General features: G+C 33.6%; 1 protein-coding gene across 1 annotated transcript in view; it reads left to right on the top strand.

Moving 5' to 3' along the window:
- LOC106519202 (adhesion G-protein coupled receptor D2) overlaps positions 1–9675 on the top strand; it is an 80337-nt gene that overhangs the window by 15800 nt on the left and 54862 nt on the right. The gene's annotated exons all lie outside the window — the stretch shown is intronic.

Here is a 9675-nt window from a genome sequence, read left to right as displayed (position 1 = left end):
CACACACACACACACACACACACACACACACACACACACACACACACACACACACACACACACACACACACACACACACACCCCACAGAACCACTGCAGATGTCACCCCACTGGTTCCAAATAACAACAGAGAAAGAAAAACAAACTGCATGTCCCAAGGTTCTGTGTATCACCTTTTTTTTTTTTTTACAAAAAATAAGTTTCGTCTCAAACTCTATGAATATAAAAATCAAACATTCAATCTTATATGTGGAAGATTTCTATGTGATAAATTACCTTTTATAATCATTCAAGGTCTGTAGAACTAGAATAGTGCCTAAAGTAAGAGAAAGCAGTAATAAAAATATAAATAAAAAAATAACTGCACAAACTGTGGTTCAAACATAAAAAATAGGTGTGGCACTAAAGTTGAAATAGTTAAAAAGATAAAGACTGGAATTGATATTTTCACTTTCATGATTTGTATTCAATTCATTGTGACAACATCTCTTTCCAAAAGCAGCACATCTAAAACACAACAGCGAATCACAAACTGGTCAGTCCAGTGAAAGACGAAAATAAAAAATTGCAAGAAAGAGACAAACTTCTCAGATCCACACATCTGGTTTACCATTTGACAATTCTCTGAATCAGTCCTGATCCACAGAAAGTTACTCACTGTCATTGAGCTGTTTTGAATGGAATGGACAAACAAACATGTCTGCATTCAGATGGACAGACAGTGCAACACAAAATTAAAGTTCATTCAAAACAGGCCTCAACACAAGCTTTTGGACAGTTTATAAATCACTCCAACATTCTCAAACTGCATCAGAAAGATCAGTTTATGCTTGAATTGGGAATTCACATAGTACTTTTTTTCTATTCTACATTTCATCTGTGGACATGAAATCACAACCTGCTTTCTTATCTCACAGTGATTTTGGGTATTTTACAATTAGCTAACCTAAGATCACATGACATACTGAATATATACTGTGTGTGTGTATCTGGTTTATTTGCAGTAAATACTTGTCAAATCTTTTTTTTAACTTGGCATAAAGATCACACGCAGACATTTCATTGCCACTTGTCCACTTCTGTATAAATTGATCCTTAAGTCTCTGTTTAACTTAGCATTTAATTAAATTATCATCACATTTCTGTTCTAGCCGGGTATAAGAAAATCCCCATTTATCTAGAATTTGTTTAACACAACTAATAAGAAGTGATTCATAAAACCCATTATTATATAATTCTAAAGAACTGAATTTCTAAATATTCATACCACTCGTCCTGTGACCATTTCCCCTCAACTTACAGCTAGTTTGGTGGCACACATATTAAGATATAAGAAATATATTTTAATATTGTGACTAAAACAATATGGAAGTGTCTATGACAAAACATATACAGTTCATCTGTTCTTATGAAGAACTATATAACTGAGATGACAACTGTGTGACAACTTGTAACTTAAAGTAACAATTTGCAACATGTTTGTCCACCAATCAAAAACAGAAAGGTTTTCAATTATACATGTGTCTCTGCAGTTCACCATACAGAAAAAAAATCCTGTCAAGGTTTTTATTTGTCAGTGACAAGGCTGATGCAAAAAGAGGGTAAAAAGAGCTGACATCTGGCTTCTGCCAAAAAAAAATCATTTTAACAAGAAAAGTGGGTTTGCAGTTTTTGTTTGATTTGTTTAATTAGTTTTTGCTTAGAAATTGGAGGCCTGCATTTTTTTATTGACAAAACCATACATCTTAATAACTGTTTTATTAAGTTTTAAAGCATTGTAGCTTTTATAGATTTGTTATATTTTTGTTCTATTATACAAATGCTAATGTGCTTATGACAAAGGTCCCAGAGGAAGTAACGGTTATCCAAAACTGTTTGCTTTGTAGTGTTTTTCAGTACACTTCTGAAGAATGCTTGGGCGTGCTTCTTTCACTGCAGCGGGCAACCTCAGGTTCCTCTGCTTCCCCAGCATTTCTACATCTGTAGAAATGCTGGGGAAGCAGAGGAACCTGAGCCTTTGCAAGTCTTTTAATCAGTGCTATATTTAATTGAGCTGTATTTTTAACAGGAAAATCAATAGAAGTCTTAGCTTCGCTCTGATCATTAAGTCAGATCTCTTGGTTGCCATAAATAGTTTCTCATATCTAATTATATTTTTTCATGTCTGCAGTAATTAAGACATGGGGTTTTACTGGGCTCTTGTTATACAACGACTAAACATGTTAATATGCATTATGGATTTCTACTTTATTTCATACATATTTCTGTCTGGTGCTGTCCATTCAGTTTATCTTCCCTCTTAGTCTGCCTGGCAGTTTATTTTACGGTTGAATATATAACAATACAATAATAAAAAGTTTATTTTATTTTTTTTGCATCCTATCATTTTTATTACCGGTAGTTAAGAATTGCAGATATGGCTGTGACAATATGATTTTATGAAACTTTAACAAATGCCACTTTCTTTTTCTTGCCTGTTTAGCTATAATAGTGACATCTTTTTTTTTTTGACAATATATTGTAAAGAAGACACATCATGCTTTTAAATCCTTTAATTTCACATTCAGATCGTTCATTTGGGGTCTATATAAAGTGGAACTGCAATGCTTTGGTCTGAATTCCTACTTATTGTAACTCCACAAGCCCTTCTTTCACCCCTTTTCTGAGCTGTGTCTCAGATCAACTCGTTTTGAGGCTGTCTCCTTAAAAGCAAATGAGAGGCTTTACACCCTGCACACCTCCAGCTTCTAGAGTGGTCCATTCTAGTTTTAAAAGGGGTGTTTACAAGTATATAGCAGCGCAGAAACTTTTTATTTACAGATTAATCAAAAGATGTCATCAAAGACGTGTCCATCCAGCCTTACATGTTGGAGCCAAAGTCTGACCCAGAGCCAGAGGAGAATGAAGACCACAAAATTGTAGTTGGCAAGTCCTGACCTTATTTTGAAGTTCTGCTGCAAAAACTGTGATTTAATAGTTCAGAAAATGTCATAGAAAATAGAGAAAACTGAATGGATTGAAAAATATGATCCAAACAGAATATAAAGATACCTATGCAGCACCAGGAGAGAGTAAATTCAACTTCTCTGCACCCCTAGAAACTCCACACAACTAAATGTAAAAATGTATTTTATGACTAAAAAGTGGATTTTGCATATGTCTTTAAAGCTTTTTCTCAGCAAAATAAAATTGCAAAGGTTTTGCTGAAAATACTGCATATGTATAAGATCTTTCAGACGAACATCACAAGTTAAGAAGTATGAAGTTTCTTATCAGAGTAAAAAACTCTTGATATTTCTTCAAATGATGACAACAAAAATATCTTAACAGTTATCAGCTAAAAAGTCCTGTCTCACTCCTTTCTTTTCAGTATTTTATTTTGTGAAAGTGAGTTGTGTTGTGTCCTAAAACTTTAGGCACCTCATGATGAACCCTTATCTAACAGTGAGTGAGAACAGAGGCAAGCTATTTGTCCACATGAGACTTCAGTGTCACTAAGGTTCTGTTCCAATCTGGCTTCTACAACCTTTCGCTAAATTTATAAATGTACACATATACATGGGAGGTCCACAACATTAAGTGCCTTCCCAAATCAACTAGCCTTGAGTGAGAGTGAGTTAAAGAGCCCTCAAACACTTAGTCTGGATCGATGGAGGCTTAGAAACCACACTTCTCCTACTTCAGCACCTGTTTTGTGTCTGGAGTGAAGGAAACTCATCACACTGACTATAACGTAGTGTTTTTGTTGTTGTTGGGGGAAAAGGGAAATATTTGAAGTTGTGTGTAGGAAACAAATTTTATTAAATGGCAGATTCTATGAAGTAATTTATTTTTAGGACAAGTGTTTTTAGGAAGAATTGTGTTATTTTGAAAGAATCTGCTAATAACTGTTGTATAATACTAGGATTATGGGGTATACCAGTTTGTATTTGAAATGTATATTCTCAAATTCAAATATTAATATTTTATAAGATGGAGACATGCTGTTTTATTACATTTTATGGTTCTGAGGCACTTTATAATGTTAATTAAAAGCTTCCCTTTGTGGTAAAGCAGTATAAAGAAGCTTATGACCATAGCTTTAATCTTTTTTTTGATATTGTTTTAAATGTTGTAATAAGGTCCTGTGTTACTGTATCCTGCTGCAGAAAGCCTCACTGACTTCGCTGTCATTGATCTTTTTCTCCACTAATTTGCTCTCATAAAATGATTAAATCTTTAGAACTGTAATAATGACACTTGCAAAACCTGGTAGACAAGCAATAAAACAAGTAAATAAACAAATTAATAGCAAGTGTTTGAGGATATGTTTTTTTTTTTTATTTGCTACTGTTGTATTTTCAATGGGGCCAGCCACAGCAACATAAAGCTTAAGCAGCAAGCTTTTACTGTGAAATCAATAAAACAGATAATGTTGACAAGCCTTTTTCATAGCTCTTCCATCTCGCTCCTCTTCTCCTCCTTCCATTCTCACAACAGTAAAGTGTCTCGACTGTTGCTATTATTATTCTCTATACATAAGCAAGCCATTACAAGCAGACACAGCAAAGCAGGTATCAGTGTAAAACAGACAAACTGCAACCAGATTTAGCATTTTGCTTGAATTTTCTTCACCTTAACAATGCTCTGCTTGAGTGAGAGTATAAATCATTATATATATATATATATATATATATATACTGTATATACTGTATATATTTAATATAAAATATAAAATTTTGGTCTGTTCTTGATTAATTCTGACAACAGAAGATCTATGTGTGTGTTATTAGTCTACAGGCCAGAATATAACAAGCAACCTGCCTCCTACAACTAAAGAAACCTTTTATTATTTTAAAGTTGAACAGTGTTCTTCAAACTAATTTTTCATTTAAGGAGAAAAAAGAAGAAACATTACAGTTTATTTAGATGGTATGAACTACAACATAGGTCAGCAGATGTAAAAAAAAAAAATCATATTCCAACATATGCACATTTAGTTTAATTTAAAGAACATCTAAATTAAAAGTACTAATACTTTGAATGTTTTGGTGTAAAGTTATTGACACTTTCAGTTCTGAGCCTGTACTTTTTCTAATTTATGAACAACTTCACCATAAAAACAGTCACGGCTCATCTGCTCTCTTATCAGCAAGGGAAAGGAGAATGGGTGCTCTTAGAGAAGGCCATAAATTTCTCCATCCTTTGTCACCCAATCTCTGGGTAATGTCATTCAAAATCCCTGTACTATCTATTACCTGGATATAATAGGCTCCTGGCCGTGCAGTGTCCATCTTATTATTAGCCCATAACTTTAAACTATCAATAACTTTGAGGTTCAGAGAAGGAGAAGACGACAGAAGAGAGGTGAAGGAAGTCAGGGAGCTGATAAAAAAATTAGGATAACATTTGTTCTCTTGAAGTCACTTATGAAGTCTCTGTCAGTAGTTTTAGTGACTTTGCAAAAAAGGTGTTTTTTTAAATGCCTTCTTTTTCCTGTTATGATGCTTTGCTTCCTGTGGGGGGCAGCCCTGTGCCTTCCAATTAAAATCCTTTTAGGCACAAAAATCAACAATTTTCTTAGTTGTTTCATTTCTGTCATATTAAGATCTCAATCTTCACATCTACGGAGGACCGAAACTGACATAATTAAAAAAATAAAAACAGAAATGTATAAATGGCCCAATAAATAAGTAAATACATTTAAAATGCACTAATTAAAACTTAAAATGAGAACTTTCCCTCATGTTTTATTATTTAATTATATTTTTCCTGCTTAGTTCCAAGAAATTATATATATTAGCACATAATTTAAGTTTTACTGATTTTAAAAATGTATATTGGTTTTCCTTTTACTTGTGCTCCTTAAGTTCAGCTTAAAGTTTAGTTTAAAAAAAGGCAAGGAGAATTTTTTTTTTACTTTTGCCTTTGTTTTGAATTAGACTTTAAACTTTAAGCACAACTGAGGCAGCACAATCATGCACAATTGATCACAATGGATCCTGCTCCTTCCTGCCTCCAATAGCAGAGGAGCTAAACCAAAAATTACAGCCCACCTTATTTGCATAATGAGGAAGAACTGCAAAAGGTAAAGTACAAAATACAAACATTTAAGAGACACAAATGCATGGAGAAAGTAAAATGAAAAACAAAAAATATATACCTTTTTTAAAAACAGTAAAAATTTAATTTTGTGCTAAAATATATATTTTGTTGGAACTAAGCTGGAAAATAAATTTGAAGGTCAATTAAGGTCTAAAACATGAAGTAAAGTTCTCAGTTTTTAAATTAATTGGTACCTTTTAAGTGTGTTTATTTATATTTATATTTCCATTTTTATTTATGTCAATTTTGGTTTGCTATACATATCATGTTAATTCGTATTTTTCTTAACAAACAGACCAGTGGTAAAGCTTTGAAGTTGAGATTTATTTCACTCAGAAATAAAGATGTTTTTAAACAATAAATGTTGTATATTTTATTGAAAATCTACTAAAAACATCCAACAAAAAAGACGATAAGTTTTTTCTTGGACAAAATGTATAAAACCTTGTTAAATAATACAACTGCATTTCTGTTTTCTCACACATTAAATGGGAGCAGTTAAAAAAAGAAAAAAAGTTTATGGTTTTACAAAGCTTATTTTCATTCTATTGTATTTTTTTTAACTTTACCTAACTGATTTTGCATAATGTGAAAACAGCTTGCTGTTCAGAACAGATATGTTTGACATTAAAATGATGGCATTGTTACTGAACTTACATCAACACTCACTCACACAGAGTAGATGTCAGTGAGTATCCACCGTATAGATATGATCAATAGAGTGTTGCTCTTCTTATTGATTTTTGCTTTATGGGAGATTTGTTGTGTAAGCAATGCTTTTATGACATCTGTACTGACCGAGTAAGAAAATATATCTACTTTATTCCTTACTGCATAACTGCAAAACTGATATAATACAATGAATGCACAGTTGCTATTTATTTTTATTTCTCATTTGACCGAAGGAACAAAAACAGGAAAACTGGATCTAGTTTCACACTCATGTAACGCCTATTCTCTCATATGGACCTACACAACTGGCCCATTCAGAGGCACTTTTCTTCTCCTGTTTTTCCTGCCTTGTTAGTGTTCTTGACGTGTCCCTGCACCTGTCTGCGCTTATTTTTTTTTTCAACAATTATTACAATGAATAATTTTCCCCTTACCACACCTGTTACTCTTTGTGAATGAGCATGCAGATGCTGGTTTAAAAGTACTGAGCATCACCAGTTTTGATATAATTTTATTTTTTCATTACAGTGATAATCCCAGTAGTAATCCACTGTGGGAAAATAGAAAAAAAACAATGTACTGTTGATTTTAATGACATGGCCTATTAGTATAAAAAGTAGGTATGGTATATAAAACAATGCAATTTAATATAAAAATAAAAGTTGTAGTGAGCATAATTGACAAGTTAGGCTTTGAACATTGTTCACAACAGTGGACAGCAGTCTCATGTATTGCTACACGACACATGGGGATAAAAGGGTTCACTTAAGGACTTCATGATACATAATGTTGCGCGCATTTCATACACGAAGCAAGCCTTTACAATTTAAAAAAGTGATTTAWGGGGTCTGTGTCCCAGAGGGACAGAAATAGTTTTTGTAGTCACATGAAAAGTTTTGCAGATTTATTTAGAAATCTATTTTTTAATTGATGTCTCTGATGATTATAAGGTGGGATTAGCAAGCAAATAAACAAGATTGTTTGCGTCCCTACTGCCCGGGAAGATAAGAAAAGGAAAAAAAGTCCACTGTTAGCGTTGCATTCTCATTTACCAAGCATGCCATTAAAATAATATTCAAACAGGAAACCAAGGTCAGCTCAGACTCCCACTACGCTTCTTGGAGATGGCACTTATAATAGGAATGAAGCAAAGCTTTATTCAACTAGTATATTCATAGTGCTTTTTTTAACTTGCACTTGTTTTATTTGTTTTCCTTTCATCTTTTTTTATATTTACTTTATTTTATTTGTTTGTTTAAAAAAGCTGTGGTAAATATTTCATAACTCTGAGTGCTCAGGAGCTTAAATAAAAGATTTTATACAGACGGATGCTTGATTCTGAATGTTAGCATCAAAGTTTTGTGCAGAAGATTCCTGTAAAGACGGTGACCAAAATATTCTTGAAATGACTTGAAAACATCTTGTAAGAAAGGCTGTAAAATATATATATCAGCATTCATCGTTTTCTTGTAATGTAAATATTAAGTCTAGCTGTACAGAGGCAGACCAGCAAAACTGCACTAAGAGTGGAAGCAATTTAGATGAAGATAGACTGGCCTTTTTTCATTTTGGGTGGGAATGAAATGCTATTGAAGAGATCAGTTCTAAAAAACCTGGCCTGCAAAAATAAAGCAGTGGAAATAATAAGCTTCCTGTCAAAAAATGCGAGAGAATTCCTGTCATTGCACTACCACCTCTAAAGACCTCTCCTTGTGTTAAACCTGCAAGTGTTTATTTGGCTTAGAATTACCTGCCAGCTCAATTTAGTAATGGACTGTGTCATAAGAAAGCAAACCATCCCTTCTTCCCTGGCCCAAGTGGACCCGTGTTTGCAGTTGTGTGTTAGAAAAAAGAGAGACTGACAATTCTTTCGTATTGCATAGCTGAGTTTTTTTTTTCATCCCTGCTTTGATGCATTTAACAGTATATTTGTCTGTGCTTTTATGCGTATGTGTTCATGTCAGCAAACAGCTGACTCTTCAACTTTATGACCTCACTCTCACACATTCCCTCTTCACTCAGTCTGCACCGCCGACAGCATCAGGAACTACTCCGACACCAGAAATTACCCGTGTCGAAACAATGAGCGTTCTATTTATAAGTTCACCGCCTTGCCTTTTGTATTAACTGACACCACTTGGCATGAGCGCACGCACACAAACACGAAGAGCCTTAAACAACCATATCAGGTATGGTTCGGGGTGATCAGGTCAGGAATAGTCCTGGTTTTCTTTACACTGACACATCGAAGCTGATCTGTAGATTTACTCCACTTTGATGTATACTTTGGGGGTAATTAGTGAGAACTGGGTCAGATCAGGGCAGGGAAGCAAAACACTGTTGTTCTTTTAGTGTCTGKGTGGCACAGAGATGCTGAGACGGTGCTGACAAAAAAACGATGATGTTCTCAGTTCAAAACGTTGTTCAGTATTGGTTAAAATTTAACTACTTAACATGTGCAGACCGTCGGGCCTAAAATTCTTTAAAACGGCTTAGAAAGCATACACAAAATAAATGAAGTACACCTCTTGAACCCCTAAGAATAAATCCACAAACCTGGTCTCTTTTTAAAGTTATTAATTTGAATTTTTAACTTCAGCAACCATATCATCTGTAGTTGTAACTAGTATTCAGTTATTGAAGTTAAAATACACTAAAATCAAAATAATTTTTAAAGTGACCCTGAACATGATAGGAAGGAGGTATTAAGGAAAATATGTATATTTGGCTAATTACAGATGCTTATTATAATCATTTTAAATTTGGTAACTGTAATGTCAAAAATGAATATTTGAGACATAATATAATCCAATGTCCAATTTATTTTTGGACAGATGTTCAACTATGTCCAAATGTTTCAAATACTGTAATTATTAAATGCTTCAACACAGAAACTTCACTGAGGGCTCTATATATATA

Source organism: Austrofundulus limnaeus, unplaced genomic scaffold, assembly GCF_001266775.1.
Source record: "Austrofundulus limnaeus strain Quisiro unplaced genomic scaffold, Austrofundulus_limnaeus-1.0 Scaffold73, whole genome shotgun sequence".
Lineage (NCBI taxonomy): Eukaryota > Metazoa > Chordata > Actinopteri > Cyprinodontiformes > Rivulidae > Austrofundulus > Austrofundulus limnaeus.
Note: the sequence above shows the minus strand (reverse complement) of the source record. Positions and strands in the feature narration are given on the sequence as shown.